The 16,952-nt window shown below is 42.2% G+C and overlaps 1 long non-coding RNA gene across 4 annotated transcripts in view; it reads right to left on the bottom strand.

The window, feature by feature from the left end:
• LOC309447661 overlaps positions 1-16,952 on the bottom strand; it is a 133,974-nt gene that overhangs the window by 70,256 nt on the left and 46,766 nt on the right. The window lies entirely within an intron of this gene.

Here is a 16,952-nt window from a genome sequence, read left to right as displayed (position 1 = left end):
AATGCTACGTTCTCTATTTAGCCACATAATTAGTAAACCTTTAGCAAAAGCAGCAAAAACTTCCTCATTCCAACACCAAGTAGTGACCTGGAAGAACTACTCAATCCTCTGTGAAGAACTCGTATGCTCCGCATAATGGAATATCTAACAGGGGATGTACTGGAAAATGAATTAGAAAGGTATCTCATCACTGTTCTTATCATGCTGAGAATGATCATTTTCGGGGAGAGGAAGAGGGGAGAGGAAGAGGGGAGAGGAAGAGGGGAGAGGAAGAGGGGAGAGGAAGAGGGGAGAGGAAGAGGGGAGAGGAAGAGGGGAGAGGAAGAGGGGAGAGGAAGAGGGGAGAGGAAGAGGGGAGAGGAAGAGGGGAGAGGAAGAGGGGAGAGGAAGAGGGGAGAGGAAGAGGGGAGAGGAAGAGGGGAGAGGAAGAGGGGAGAGGAAGAGGGGAGAGGAAGAGGGGAGAGGAAGAGGGGAGAGGAAGAGGGGAGAGGAAGAGGGGAGAGGAAGAGGGGAGAGGAAGAGGGGAGAGGAAGAGGAGAGAGGAAGAGGAGAGAGGAAGAGGAGAGAGGAAGAGGAGAGAGGAAGAGGAGAGAGGAAGAGGAGAGAGGAAGAGGGGAGAGGAAGAGGGGAGAGGAAGAGGGGAGAGGAAGAGGGGAGAGGAAGAGGGGAGAGGAAGAGGGGAGAGGAAGAGGGGAGACACTAGTCAGAAGGAATCCTCTGTCACCTGAGCGGGCTGGTTTTCACACCACGTTCTATTGTCCTTCTCCTAAATTGGGAAGTATGGTCTTCAAAAACATACCAGAGAATTGGATGGAAAAATATATCCAAATAATAAAACTATTAAGGGCTCATGACAGTGACCCCATATTGATCTTAGCATGTGGTATCAAACCTTTAGCATCAGGAAAAAAACCCAAACCAATCCATCCAGAAGAAAACAGTATCTCATTAACTCGTCAGAAAACTATGTATGAGAAGAAATGTTTTCTGAATCTTCCATCAGCTTAAGGTCTAACATCTCAATATGAAATAAATACGTATGCGTTAGGGGATAGGAAATAATTTAACTCCTCTAAAAGGACACCGTTGAACTTCAAGTTATTTAATTTAGCAGAACAATAGAGCTTTATGAAGTGTGTTTCTCACTAATGACCTGGCACTCTTTTTGTTATGCTTGTCTCTAAAATGCACAGTCAATATTTGTGGGCTTTTTTAATATAATGACATTTCTTTTCTTAAAATGTTGTGAAGGAAAAAGAAAATCAGAAAAAATTAAACTCAGAGTACAATCAAATATACAAAGGAAAACCACACAAGTGCAGATTTCATCATACTCCTCCAGATTTTAAATAGATCAACATAGTTTGGAGATGGGTGTGATTTTATGCTGGCTATGCCCCTTTACAATTGGCAACTACACTGAATTCAGTGGTGTCTTTTTCCAAATTCCAAACTCCGGTTGAAAATAGATCTCATAATGGAGTTCTACAGCTCAAGATACTCCGGGGGAAAATGATTTCCTTTAATTTATTCTAAATTCATTTGCATGACAGTAGATCATCAGTATATACAAAAAATATCTATTATACCAACAGAGGAAAAATTTTATGCAAACAGTTAAAGAAACTCACATCCCATCAGTGAGATGAGCTTGAAGTTTAAGGCACAAAACTGAGCTGTCAGTAGTTCAGAGAGAGTAATTTGTTTAGATACCATATGATCATAACAAAAAAATGACAGAAATATGATTTCTTGCATACCAGATATCCCCTAAATAGCTACAAAGAGCTGCATGGACAACGTATGGATGCTAAAAATAACTAATTAACACAACTCTCTGGATACAACTCAAGTACAAAGAGAGGTCTTCCTACCTTAATGATCACTAACAAATAAAGGAAGAGGAAAGGAAACACATACTCACTTCGTAACTCCATCATCAATCTTGTTGTCCTGGAAACAATTCTACAAGAGAAGAAGTGCTTAACTACTACAACATCTTCTGCTATGACTTTATTTCTTTCCCCTTCTTCTCTGCAGTGCTCTCACTGTTTGATAAACAGCCAGCAACAAATCTTTCGCATAAAACAGTGTAAAAATCGAACGTCCTGCTCGCAGAAGGAAATATGCAATTCCACTCGAGTAGGCAGCACTTACAGGAACATCAGGTTTGCGTGAAGCCTTTGGGAAGGATTACGATTTCGTTATCGTTGTTGATGTTAAAATGACCTGGTAACTGCACCTTTCATTTTCGGAATGTATAGCGCTGGTAAAAGGTAACTGCTGATTTGATAGCACCGCATTTCTTCCAAGGGAGCAGAGTGAGAAATCTCAGACTACGGTCCGTATTGAGAAAAATTCACAGCGTGCTCTGTCACAACAGCTCAGCCTTTACTCACAGGTGGTAAACAGCCCCAAGAGATACCAACTGGAGCCCTGTACATAAAGATTTGCTGTGTGGCTTCCTCCCTCTCTTGGCACATGGGCAACTCCCTGACTTACCCACGAGCTTCTTCCTTCCATGCAAATCATCCAGAAAACAAAACTGAGGATCTAACTCTGCCCTCAATATAATTATTATTCCCAAATACTCCATAAATAGCGTGAAATGTTTACTGCTTCAAACGCCCTCACAGAAGCCAGCTTGAGGGTCCTGCTCACGTTAATTTTCCTGGAAGCTGAGGTCGACGCCACCCCTGCCTGCTGGAGGAAGGTTTGTCCATCTGCAGGACTGACAGTCACACCAAAAAACATGCAGAATGTGTCTAAATTTCCTTTTTGCACTCGTCTACCCAGACTGATTCCCAGGACAAACGGGACAAATACTTCTGCTGCTTCTGCTTAAGAATGAATATAAACCAGGAAACCTATAGAATCAATTCAGCCTGACTTCTCAGGTGCCCAATATTTGGGATTAGAGTCCTCTCTTGCAGCTGAATACTTCTGTGGGAGCGCAAAAAGGTCATAAACCACACACACAAAAAATCCCTATTTCTGGCTTTATGGTTACTGTATGTGTTTGGAAGAAAACAAAACTTTCTAATCCAATGCTTGGCAATGTGTTACAGATAAAGAAAAAACAGCCTTAAGAGCAGCACTTTGATTGTCTCTCGTTGCCAAGAGAAAGTCACAGAATCACAAAATGTCAGAGATTGGAAGGGACCTCAAAAGCTCATCCAGTGCAATCCCCCCATGGAGCAGGAACACCCAGATGAGGTTACACAGGAAGGTGTCCAGGTGGGTTGGAATGTCTGCAGAGAAGGAGACTCCACAACCTCCCTGGGCAGCCTGGGCTAGGCTCTGGTACCCTCAGTGAGAAGTTTCTTCTCAAATTTAAGGAAACCTCCTGTGTTCCAGTTTATAGCCATTGCCCCTTGTCCTATCATTGGTTGTCACTGAGAAGAGCCTGGCTCCATCCTCCTGACACTCACCCTTTATATATCTGTAAACATTAATGAGGTCACCCCTCAGTGTCCTCTTGTCCAGCTCCAGAGCCCCAGCTCCCTCAGCCTTTCCTCACACGGGAGATGCTCCACTCCCTTCAGCATCTTTGTTGCCCTGCGCTGGACTCTCTCCAGCAGTTCCCTGTCCTGCTGGAACTGAGGGGCCACAACTGGACACAATATTCCAGGTGTGGTCTCCCCAGGGCAGAGCAGAGGGGCAGGAGAATCTCTCTGACCTACTGACCACCCCCTTCTAATCCAGCCCAGGTACCATTGGCCTTCCTGGCCACAAGGGCCCAGTGCTGGCTCATGGTCATCCTGCTGTCCACCAGGACCCCCAAGCCCCTTTCCCCTACGCTGCTCTCTAATAGATCCTTCACCAACCTATACTGGAACCTGCCCAGATGCAAGATTCTACACTCGTCCGTGTTGTAGTTCATTAAAGTTTTCCCCCCCCAACTCTCCAGCCTGTCCAGGTCTCACTGGAGCAACCCAGCTGAGATCAGGATTCTTAGTAAATCCTGACTTTAAAGCAACAATTACCTAACGCACAAACCGGGTTAGGGACCATCCTCCGGCCACAGCAGCAAAGCTGGTACCAGTACAGCCAGTCAAGCTTTTCCAGCCCCAAAACAGGGGAGCTGTATCACATCCATTCGCTAGAAATAAATCTCTGCATGGTCCTCAGCTGTGGATGATGCTTGAGCGCTGTCTGGATGGGTGCTGGTCAGCACAGGCTAAGACCGCACTAACAGTTTAATGAGGTTAGTTACAATGTCTCAGTACTCAGAGCCATCCATGCCCTTCCCTTCTTAATTTAAAAATCATTCTTTTTGAAACAGTTCTCTGTGCTACTATTAGAAAATTTATTTTTAACTTTTACACAGAATAAAGGCGGGTTTTAGAAATCGGATTTCTCTAGGAAGCAGCAGTTTGTTCCAGACCAGGACCCTTCACTGCATACGTGCGTCTCTTTGCTACACAGTTCATTTTTGTCAGATGCAGCAGTTTGGCCTTACCTAAATCGGTCCAATCCACTGCAGTAACTCATTGCCCCAGCAAGTCCAATGGAGTTCTGTTTCCTTCAAAAGGCCCATGATTAAGTACAGTTATGCTCAGTGATTTATTCGGTGTGGTACCACTTACTAATTGCCACTCTTTGGTAAAGAAGGAGCCCTGCATTCTCCCTTGACTTCTTCTCACTTCCAATGTATTTGCAAGGTCTTTTCCTGTTACCTATTGATGTTAGTTATCCACCTTTTTGTACCTTAGATTTTATATTAACCCTGGTATGCTTTTATGTTCATTTTGAGTTGTGCGTCTTTGTTTCTACTTTTCAAATGGCTTATTTAACATATAAACATGATGCAAAGCTCTCTTGTTTTGTTTGTCCTTTTCCCTAGTGCTTTTATTCTAGATGCTTTGTTAACTTCGGGTCTCCATGTATCCTCTTCTCTGAGCATATGCTCAAGAGATCGTATGTTTAGTGGGTAAAATCATCTGAAAGCTTCATTAATTAGGATCTGGAGTTGCTACCCAGAAAATACCATCACTGATCTAAAAATCTCAACCTCACACAATCCTCAACTGCCATGAAAAAGCCATGAGACATTTACCAGCAGAATCTATCCCACAGCAAGGACCATAATTTCTAATCTCCTCCACTAGGGATCCAATTCCCCGGGCAGCATTTACTGCACAGGCTCAATAATCATTACAAGGACGTGTCATCAAGTAGGCAGGCGGCATCTACAAAAGTCTGTCTTAATGTGTCAAAAATTCAAGGGTTTTGAGCATCCTACAATGGTGGAGACGGAGAAGAAGATTATATTTGGGAACTTGGTACATGCATGTGAATTTAAGCTTATGAAAACTGTGGTGCCTTACTGCAGCAGCAGCGTTGCATGTGTTATGAACACTGAATTATTTCAAACTATTTCCAGAAGTTTCCTTCCCCCCCCGCCACTCAGCACTAGAATTTCCCTATGTATAATATATTCATAGTCTGCAATTTCTAGTTCAGAACAAGACCAGGTTTATTCAGACCCTCTCTCTGCTCTGCTGATGAACTTCACTGTATCTCAGGCTGGAAAAACATTTGTTCTCCAGATTTTTTTTTCCTTCTTATTCCAGGCAAAATTTTTGCCTTCTGCTGCCATTAAATACCAGTCGCTGCACAAGTAAAACAGAAAAAGGCTGAAGTCATGGTTTTAAAACAGCTACTTTTCTTTAATCTAGGATTTTTATCTTTGGGTAGAGCTGAGTATGTTATGAGTGGGAAATAAAGGCACCAGCACAAAGTGGGGCAGTGGCAACAACAAGTTGCAGGACAGTGTGAGAACACAGAAATGCTGTTCTACCCTCAGTGCAAACTGACAAAAAAAGAAAACCCACAATCAAACAAAACCCTCTGATGATTATTTATATTCTCAGCTGATAATGCTACAAAATATGTCATAGAGTTGGCAAAAATAACTTCTAAAGCATTTACTAATTACTTGAGGCTATTTTTCATTTTACCGATTCGCTGTAATGTCCATTACCACATGAAATTACTCCCATTTTTTCCAAAGAGTATTTCCAGTGAAGTCAGAGAGGATTCAACAGGGCCAGGACCATCATATAAATAGAAATCAGAAAATAGTATTTCCATAAGAAACCACTCAGGTTTATTGGATTAACAGGCACTTACAAGTGACTCACACTGACACAGCCTATAGTAATCCCATCTATTTCTGATCAAAAGAAATTCAAAGGAAATCTTAAATTTAGAAAATCACCTCTGGATTCTCACACAGTTTGTTTTATTATATGAAATCACATTAGCTGTTCTCTCCAAATGCGAGGACAGATAAATTAAAAGATGAAGTTAAGTAACTTTTTTAATACCGTGAGCGCAATATGTTTTTAACAGTAGTAGCTGCCACGCTGAGCACAATTAGAGCAGGAGAAAAGAACCCGGAGTGGAACTGCTGTGCAAAACACAGTGGTTTTCCTGACCCACGATCCTGCACAAACACCTTGCGCCAAAAGGATTAGGAAGAAGAAAAGCTATTAAAGGCACCTCACTACACATTCCTTGGGAAAATTAAGATAGATTGTTAGATCTATGATGCCTATCATCATCATTTCTTCTGCCTGTACAGTGGTTTTCGTTTCCAGTTTGGCATTTCTGAGGGAAATATGACTCGTCTCTAGGGGATGTCACTAAGTCTTAATATACACTGAGGTGTTCTGGCACAGACGACTGAAGTATCAATGCTTTAGTGAAATCCTGAAGGATCCATTCGCAGCTCTCACACCTCCTTTAAAACAGGGCAGCGAGCAGGGAGGCTGCGACTGCATGTAGTTATTTCTATAAATACTCCTCCGTAGCAATTAAACAATGTGTTCTTCAATGCAAGACCTCTCAATATTGACATAAAGAACAAGAGCCTTTAAAAATAATGTATTCTTAAATATTCCATAGGAAAAGAAAGTTGCAAATATAAGCAAAGCTGACAGTGGTCGGAGTGTGTGGCGTTGCACCAGGGACCTGGAACTGGACTGTTATCTTTATCACCGATTACTGTAAAACCTCTAACCAAATACTGTCTGTAAGAATATTTGAAAGCCACTTATCTTCTGCCATCCTTAAGGCAAAGGGACTGATCCATAAGCAGAATTTTAAATCACTGAATACACAGATGAACAACCTTTTGGAAGAACCAGCTGCCCAGCACCGAGGCCAACAAAAGCTCAGCAAATACAGATTTCAACACTGAAGTGACTGTTGTAAGGAACTTCTGTGCAGCTCCCACCTGCACCACCTTAGATCATAGAATAATTTCAGCTGGAAGAGACCTTCAGGATCATGGAGTCCAACCACAACCCAACTCCAGGACTAAACTGTGTCCCTAAGAACCTCATCTAAATGCCTTTTAAACCCCTACAGGGATGGTGACTCCACCACTGCCCTGGGCAGCCTGTTCCAATGCCTGACAGCCCTTTCCTGGAAGAATTTTTACCTAATACCCAATCTAAACCTCCCCTGGCACAACTTGAGGCCATTTCCTCTTGTCCTATCACTTGTTACTTGGGAGAAGAGACCAACACCCTCCATGCTACAGCCGCCTTTCAGGTAGTTGTAGACAGTGAGAAGGTCTCCCCTCAGCTCCTGTTCTCCAGCTGAGCCCCCCAGGTCCCTCAGCCGCTCCCATCACACTTGTGCTCCAGCCCCTCACCAGCTTCGTCGCCTCCTCTGCACTCTCCCCAGTATTTCAATGTCCTTCTTATGATGAGGGGCCCAAAACCAAACACAGGATTCAAGGTGTGGCCTCACCAGTGCCAAGTACAGTGGCACAATCACTTGCCTGGTCCTGCTGGCCACACTATTTCTGGTACAAGTCAAGATGCCATTGGCCTTTTTGGTCACCTGGGCACATGTTGGCTCATGTTCAGCCAGCTGTCAATCAACACCCCCAAATCCTTTTCCAACGGGCACTTTCCAGCTGCTCTTCCCCAAGCCTGTAGTGTTCATGGGGTTGTTGTGACCCAGGTGCAGGACCCAACACTTGGCCTTGTTGAACCCCACACAACTGGTCTCAGCCCAATAATCCACAGAATCACTGGATCATTTCAGTTGGAAGAGACCCTCAGATCATCAAGTCCAACCACAACCTAACTCCAGCACTAAACCATGTCCTTAGGAACCTTGTCTAAACACCTTTTAAACCCCTCCAGGGATGGTGACTCCACCACTGCTCTGGGCAGCCTGTTCCAATGCCCAACCACCCTTTCTGGGAATAATTTGTTCCTAATATCCAATCTAAACCTCCCCTGGCACAACTTGAGGCAATTTCCTTCTACTCATCCAGCTGGTCCAGATCCGTCTGTATGTCCTCCCTACCCTCCAGCAGATCAACACTCCCAACAAGGACAACAGTACATATCGAGTACATCACAAGTAAAAGGTTCATTTTTTGGCGCTTTTATTCACACTTTCCTACACACATACACACCACCCTAAACAACTGTCTACTAATGGCTGCTCTACTATCCTAAAAAGCAGGACGTTATAGCCCCAGGGTAACTAAGTTAAGAGTGATTATGTCAAAGCTAAAATCTGAGTGAAAAATAAGGACGCTGCTTTCATCACAATAAAGATATTATCTCAGAGAGCCCCGCATGGTTTAAGATTTACAAAAACCTTACCACATTCTGCATCTCCTGCAAATGTGGTCGCGACCACCTACCCAAGGACAACAAGAATAAAGGTCAAAAATTATCCAGTAGTCAAAAAAAACGTTGATTATATGGAACAGTTTTAATGTACTGCAACCTTTGGAATATCAGACAGAAAGGGATGCAGATCTCAGTGTAAAGGAGCACACAACAGATCACAGTTGAAATGGCAAAGTGCACAGGGGCAATGCACGGTTCAGTTTGATTGAAAGACAAGGTTAAGAAATCCCATTTCGTGTTGCAACAAACTGGGTTTTGAAAGCAAAACCTCCTTGCCCCTGTGCATTTTTTTGGATTTGTTTTTTGATAAATTCTAGCCCCTACATAACAGTAAAATGCTGTAAAATTTTCAAACAGCTAGATTTTGTGCTAACCCTAATTTGTAATCATTCTGGCCTTGCAACCATGGTGTGAAATTCACTGAGCTAGACAGCTGGGGAGGGGTGGGTGTGAAGATTGGGGGTGGTGTTGGGTTTTTTATTATTATGGCACTTCTGGTGTTCAACCCTTCCACTCTATGAAATCCATATTCACAAGTCTGTAAGGATGAAGATGCTTTTACTTACAGATATTGGGTCAGATTCTAAAGGCACCTGCACCTTCATTTGCAATCAATGAATTAATCGCCCCTCAAATTTACTTTGGTGACCAAAATATATATATAATATACATATGTACTTTTCAGCCTAGAGCCCTGAGTAAGATGAAAAGTTGCACTGCTAAGAAAACCATTTTGTCCATGCGGGGCCCTCTGTAATAATTTTTTCTCTCTTCAAAACCCTTCAAAAGACACCTAGTGAGAAATGCTTTATAATGAAACCTATAAAGAAAATTCCCTGAGCTCACAGTACTATTACCAAATTAAACCTTAACTGAAATTCTAGGAAAGGATCACCAGTTTTTCACGTAAACCTGTGGCGAGTTAAACCCTCAAACCCTGCCTACCCAGGCCTAAATTTTGTTCTTTATTTCCTATCCAAATCAGTCATAATAGCAAGACGGTTTTGCTCTGTAATTTTCAGATCTCAGTCAAAGCCAACAATAAGTATAATTCTGGAAAAAAAAAAGGAAAAAAGTCTACAAAATGTAGCCTGCTTTTATTACCTAAATGGCCAGCAGGCACAGCCGTTCATCAGACAAACACATGCAGTCACATCTTATCAGGAGCTCTTGATAAGCGTTGGATCATCGTCATGTGGTTTGTGAGATTACGTAGAATCGCAGAACCATTTAGGTTGGAAAAGACCTTTAAGATCATCAAGTCCAACCATTAACCCAGCACTGGCACTGCCCCACATCCCTGAGAACCTCATCTCTGCCTGTCCAACCCTCCAGGGCTGGTGACTCCAGCACTGCCCTGGGCAGCCTGTTCCAATGCCCCACAGCCCTTTGGGGAAGAAATTGTTCCCCAGATCCAACCTCAGCCTCCCCTGGCACAACTTGAGGCCGTTTCCTGTTGTCCTGGTGCTTCTTACTTGGTAGAAGAGACCAACATCACCTATGTACAACTGTTTTATAACATGAGTACACAAGAAAGTCAAACTCATGTTCAAATTCTTATGCAACTATTGGTCAACTTTTTATATATGGTTTGGTTTGGGTTTTTCCCCCCCCTCTAAGCCTTCTACTCTCAACAATACTTTAAAGGTCACTACACCCCACACATACCAAGAACTATGAAAAGCAACCCTGGGCTGTTTCATGGATCATCTCCCAAGGTAACTCATTCAAAGGTGCACGACATCGCTGTATTTCAGCCTCTGTAATGTTTTCTTTAGCCAGGTACAAGTTGTGTCAGTGAGAAAATATTATCTTGTGCGTGTCCTATTGAAAAGATTAATCTGTTCAACACCTGATGATTCACTCACCCACGTGTTAGAAGTCCACATGAAAATGACTCATTCTGTCCGTAAGAATAATCACCTGGGATACCAAAGTCCCCTCATCTTTTCCAGAGCTGGTAACCGCTTTCTTACGCAAAGCAAGTGGATGGCAGCCCTTTCCATCAATGTACGGGTGACATGAAGGAACAACAGATCTGGGACTGGGCCCTCGTAGTTTTATAAATAATCTAGATAATAAGAAAAATACTTGAGAGTCAGTTTCTAGATAAACAAAGTACTGGCAGAAGAAATAATAACACTCCATAGTGACCTGGTGGCTGATGACTAGAACTGATTTTAATCCTAACAAATCAAAGTTGCCCATGTTTGAAGAAGGAATGTACACTACTCCTCCACGACTCTGACACTTTCTACCCAGAAAACAGCTTTTAAGCAATTGTACTGAAGCTTTATGAGAGACCTGGCTGATTACATCATCTTTCAGCTTTTATGGAAGAAATCAAGCTAAATTTTAAGCTGGAATTTCATGTCCAGCTCTGATATCCACAGTGAAAAGATGTCAAAGTACTGGCAAGCATTCAAAGGACGAGCTCAAAGAGGACTCGGTCTGGCTGGGACAGAGACTTCACGATGGTCAAAGGTCTCCTACATTATGGAGAAGATGCGTATGTGACGTTGTTTCTATAGGCATTTTGTGAATATGGCAACTACCAACCAACCCTGCAGTCCTCAGAGAGCGGCACAGCAAGACACAACAGCTGGAAGCCAAACAAGCTCAAATGAGAAATAACTTGTCACTTTTTAGCAATAGGTTTGTTAAATATTTACCACTGCTTGGTGTGTTAGGACAAGAGAGCTTCCTGATGGCACTGAAACACCCACTTCTGTGGAAAAACGTTGTCATTTTCTTACATGCAAAGCCAGACCAGATTACAAGCTTTGTATAGAGACAAGTCTAAAAATGTATTAAAATCTACCTATGAAACTCAAAAACTAGTATTGAAGTTGATTTTAATGTTTAATTTGATTGTTACTGCTATGTGCTGCCTAAAGATGAGCTGTGCTCTTTTGACTTGAAAGAAGCTTTTTAAAGATGGTTTTCCCCTCAAACTCATCTGCAAAAATACGAGCATGGAAAATACCTCATCTACTATTTTTCTTTCACCTCATTACTTCAAAAAGTAACATGGAAGACAGAAAAGACCTTAATTTAGAGGAGAAAGAGATGGTAACTTGTGTATTATTAGAATATGAGAATTTACATTAAAAGAGGACATCAGTTTAGCCAAAAAAGCAATTAACAGAAGTGAATAAAGACATGCTTGCTGCTTTCATGACACAGCTCCCTCTTTCCAGCCCTCCTATCAAGCAAACACCTTTTATTGCCATCCCTGATGTGAATCCAGAACCTGCACTTGTGACTGAAGTTGAGACAGTACTTGGAGGAATGAAAGTGGACAGCACACACAGGTCAGTAAATCAGTAAAATATAAGATTTTTAGAAGCACATACTCTACCTCCAAAGCTGGTTGTGCCAGCGTGCACAGAGCCCATTTGTAACACGTTGCATGGAGCACACTGAGATGAAAAGGGAACAAAACCAACTTATCAACATCACCAATGTGTCCTGATAAATTACTAACACTAGAAGAAATGCTGTAGGAGAAGAAGGTTGTTTCATGACACAAAAACCAGCAAATATCTAGTTACTAGCTGAGAAACAAGAAAAATCAAAATGAAAAGCAAGCGCTGGTTTATATTCGACTGTTGATCTATACTGAAAAAATATTATTCTAGAAACTGCACTGTAAACAGGATGTCTAATAGTATTTATTGAGAACTCAGAAGCACTGTGCCTTTGTGGCCAGGAAGGCCAATGGTACCTGGGGTGGGTTAGAAGGGGGTGGTCAGTAGGTCAGAGAGGTTCTCCTGCCCCTCTGCTCTGCCCTGGGGAGACCACACCTGGAATATTGTGTCCAGTTGTGGCCCCTCAGTTCCAGCAGGACAGGGAACTGCTGGAGAGAGTCCAGCGCAGGGCAACAAAGATGCTGAAGGGAGTGGAGCATCTCCCGTGTGAGGAAAGGCTGAGGGAGCTGGGGCTCTGGAGCTGGACAAGAGGAGACTGAGGGGTGACCTCATTCATGTTTACAGATACATAAAGGGTGAGTGTCAGGAGGATGGAGCCAGGCTCTTCTCGGTGACAACCAATGATAGGACAAACGGTAATGGGTTCAAACTGGAACACAGGAGGTTCCCTTAAATTTGAGAAGAAACTTCTTCATGGTGAGGGTGCCAGAGCCTGGCCCAGGTTGCCCAGGGAGGTTGTGGAGTCTCCTTCTGTGCAGACATTCCAACCCGCCTGGACACCTTCCTGTGTAACCTCATCTGGGTGTTCCTGCTCCATGGGGGGATTGCACTGGATGAGCTTTCCAGGTCCCTTCCAATCCCTGACATTCTGTGACTCTGTGATCTGAACAGTCATGTCTTACAGGTGTTCAACCTTAAATATTTATTATTTTTTATTTCATGGTAGGTCCTAAATCTTCAAAATCTCTTCTACAAAACCAGATTGTGCCTTCTATGATATGCAGAGCATTAGGAGTGCAAGTCACTCTTCTGTTTTACTCACTTTACCACTCCACTGCCCTTGCTACAGGGATATGAAATACAAAATCCCATCTCTCCCCTTCCCTACCACATACAGCATATGAATTTACACAGCACTGGACCCATTCTACTTGCTTCTAATTGTGTATTTCAATAAAATAAAATTAAACAGAATAAGGCACAACTGACTCATTTTTAATTCTGAGTCATCCTGAATCTGTGGATTCCCATGTCAGACTATCTGTGCTCTGAAGAAGGTATCAGAATACAGCAATTTCTAACCCCAATTTCAGAGTTACGAAATCCACGAAACAGGCAACAGTAACTGGTCACCGTTTGCATTTTATACTGAAAAAAATAAATCAAGCCCTCTCTGTTGAATATAATAAGAACTTTGAGCAAACAGAGTGGGTAAGATAAGCAACATATGAGATAAAAGCAGGGAAAGTCCCTTCCTGGCTTGTCCCATGAGAACCACAGACCTTGAACGTGGAGAAAACAAAAATCCTCTTGAGAGCAGGAAGAGATGGGGGGAAACTCCTTCACAGGGGCCTGCACAACGACCCACAAACCACATCCTAAACACGGACCGGCTCTGCTCCTCACGCCAGGAGGTGAACTCACCACCATCTCCTTACACATCCATTTTATTACATTTTAATATCCTGTAATACTGAAGACACCGGTTTTATCTAAGAATTGCGAGTATAGCTTTCACTTCACGGGACTGGAGTTTAACTCCTTGAGGATGGAATACTAGCAAAATAAATGCATTCCAGGAGCCTGGAATACTAGTATTTCTGGGGAAATTATCACAGAAGTGTGTAGCACAGTGTTCCTGAATCCTGTAATTTTATGAGAAGACTCAAACTGCTCAGCATTTTTCTTAAAATTCTCGTTCCCAGAATTACCAGGTTACGTAAGAACCTCAGATGCCAACTATGAAACATTTTCTAGTCTCCAAGGTAGCAGAGAAATGCCTCAAGTTTGGCTGGCATTCCTCCCCCCTTCAAAAAACCCCAGAAGGCACGTAAAAGGAACTCAAAATGTTCTTTAGCGAGTCTCATTAATTATCAATTATTCAAATACTTGTGGCCTAATTGCGCCTGTATACTTGGTCAGGAATGTTGTTGACAGTTTCCATGCATTCCTGTCAGGTCTTTTTGGAGGGGAAAAATAAAGGAAGAAAAGCACCATTCTGCATCACAGCTTCCCAACCTTGTCAAGATTACAAGTACCTGATGTTTGTACTAAAATAAGTATCTGTGGCTCTAATGAAATACATGAATTAAGCTAATATGTTTCTTTCTGAGATCACTGCACCAACCGCTATCAGATCAGCACACAGAATAAAATCAGCAGGAGCACATCTCCATGAATAACAGCAACATTGTCCATTTATTGCTTCAAGTTTGTTAGACTCTAGTCCAAAACAACTTTCAGGAGAGAAGCAGCTGGGAGACTTAAAATGTCTACGTAAAACATAATAAGGAGGCAACTGTCCGTTCACAATTAAAGGACATGTTTACATGGCCCACAAATTTCGTTCAAATACATGAGTAGAGTTTAAAAGATTACCACACACATTAAAGAATCCAAATCCTATGTAACTCTTAAGTACATCTGTCTTAAAGTTATTTTAAGTGAACAGCAGAAGTAAAGAGTGAACCTGTGGCTATAATTCTGATAAGCTGAAGTCCAATTCAGTATCCAAACTTCTTGAGCTGCTTACAAAAATTTGCCTTAGGACTCGTTTGCTATAGGTGACTCAATCTGCTATAGGCACCAAGTCACCTCTTGCTCAGGAAAACTGTAGCTGGCCCAGCAGCGTCAATGGGTACACTGAAGATTAATAGTGTGGATGACCACAGGACACTTCAAACCCACTACACTCTGCTTGTTTTACTACTACAAGCACCATTTGTTTCCACATCAAATATCAACAACTTAGGAGCAATCTATAACCTAAAAATAAATGGGTAAATGACCAAAGAAAGGCCAATTCCACCATGAAGTCCAATACTCAGCCTTTAAACCTCAGTGAAGCATTTTCTGCAATAGTAGTTTCATTGTCTACTCACCAAATACTTTCCCAGGCACTGGAATTGCAGAAGTTTCTTTTCTCTCATTCTCAGCCTCTTCAGCATCCCCATTTCAGAACCAAAGCCTCCAAAACGTTTTGCATAAACATGTGGTACAACTAAACTTAGGCCTTTGCGGAGTTAAAAAGGGCTCCAAAATGGATCCCTCTGCAGAATTAAAACCTCAAATTGCAGTTCTGTTCATTTATATTTTAATACCGTTTGTGCATAGTATTACAGTAGCATATGGCAGTGCGTATTTTTTTAAACTGGAAGAGTTTCAAGGGAGAGAAGCAGTATCTATCTAAAGAATTGCTATCTACTAAAGCAAGTTTTTTTCCAAATGAGCTACACCTAAGTCTTTCGGATGGTAATTCTCTTCTACCAACATGAAGACCCCTCCACATCAGGCACAAAGTCCCTTTTGCATACTTATCTTTAAACTGGTTTTATGGCAGAACAGCAAGAAGGAACTATGAAGGAAGCCTAAGTTCTGTGTTTAGAATGACAATGATAAAAAGAAGAGTAGATCTTACTTCTTGCTGTTTGAAATAATTCCAGGAATTAAGAGACTCTGGATAAATCTCACCTCCCTTCAGCTCTCTGAAAATATGATGAGATTAATCTTAATCCGGTTGGATTAGATGGATACGACCTTTCCCAATGCAAGTTGGGTGAGGTGAAAACTCTCCACTCCAGAGGAACCAGAGCCCTGAAGATTTGTAGAAATGGTATTTGCATTACAAATCTGAGAAGGAGTTACTGTAAACAAGACACATATTGTATCACTGCCAACACCTCAGCACAATCTGAAACCCTGCACCAAGCGTCTAAAATAGACAACACTAGAAACATCATTCCTGAAATAACCTTGGGACCCTACAGAAGGTGAAAATAGACAATCTGAAGGCAACAAGCTCTCTGAATAAACACAAACATGATTATTCACTGATTGCTGAGTAGTCCTGTCTCATATATAAGAACAGTGCAGAGTAAACCTCTTCTTTTTTTTCAGGCCTCAGTAAGAACAACAAATCCTTATTATTTATTTCAATGAGTTTTCTGCCTGAGCAAGGACTATTGGGTCATTGCCTTGAGAATCATGAGAAGTGTCCAAGTTAATATATCCTGAAAAAGTTGAAACACCCCCCTGCAAATTGTATGTAAACCCTCATTACAAAGCAGTCAAGTACTCAGTACAGCGCTCATCTGTGGAACAGACAACAACTTGAGTATTCCTGCAAACTACAAAGATTTTGTGTTCATTTTTCTCAATTCTTAGCAGGCATTAACTGGAAACACCCCTCATCTTCTCTGTCCTAATATTCCCGAGCATTTATATTCAATCTATGCTTATTTGATGAGAACAAATTAACAGCGTGCTCTCAGCATCCTTCAGAAAATCCAGAAAATATGATCTTTCCCCAAATTAACATAATACCAAGAGATCAGTGAACGCCGCTGTTGAAGCGAACACCTGTTTTCAGCCGAGCTCTGGCATCGTTCAGTGGGCACAAGAGCATTTCAAACCTGCTAGAAACCGAGATCAGCCACCATTCAGCTGAAATAAACCCCAGCACGATATTACATAATCTACGTAGTTTTTAGACCAGTCTGCAATTCTCGCAGGGCCCAAAACTGAGGAAGCTGCAGCCAGAACAAAAGGGAACAGAAAAAGTTAATTAATCTCAGCCCAAAGGCTGCTTACGAACCTGTATTTGCACACTTACGCAGTATTGTCCATTCACCCACAC

The sequence above is a fragment of the Streptopelia decaocto genome (assembly GCF_964273445.1).
Source record: "Streptopelia decaocto genome assembly, chromosome: 1".
Lineage (NCBI taxonomy): Eukaryota > Metazoa > Chordata > Aves > Columbiformes > Columbidae > Streptopelia > Streptopelia decaocto.
This window is presented reverse-complemented; position numbering and strand designations above follow the sequence as displayed.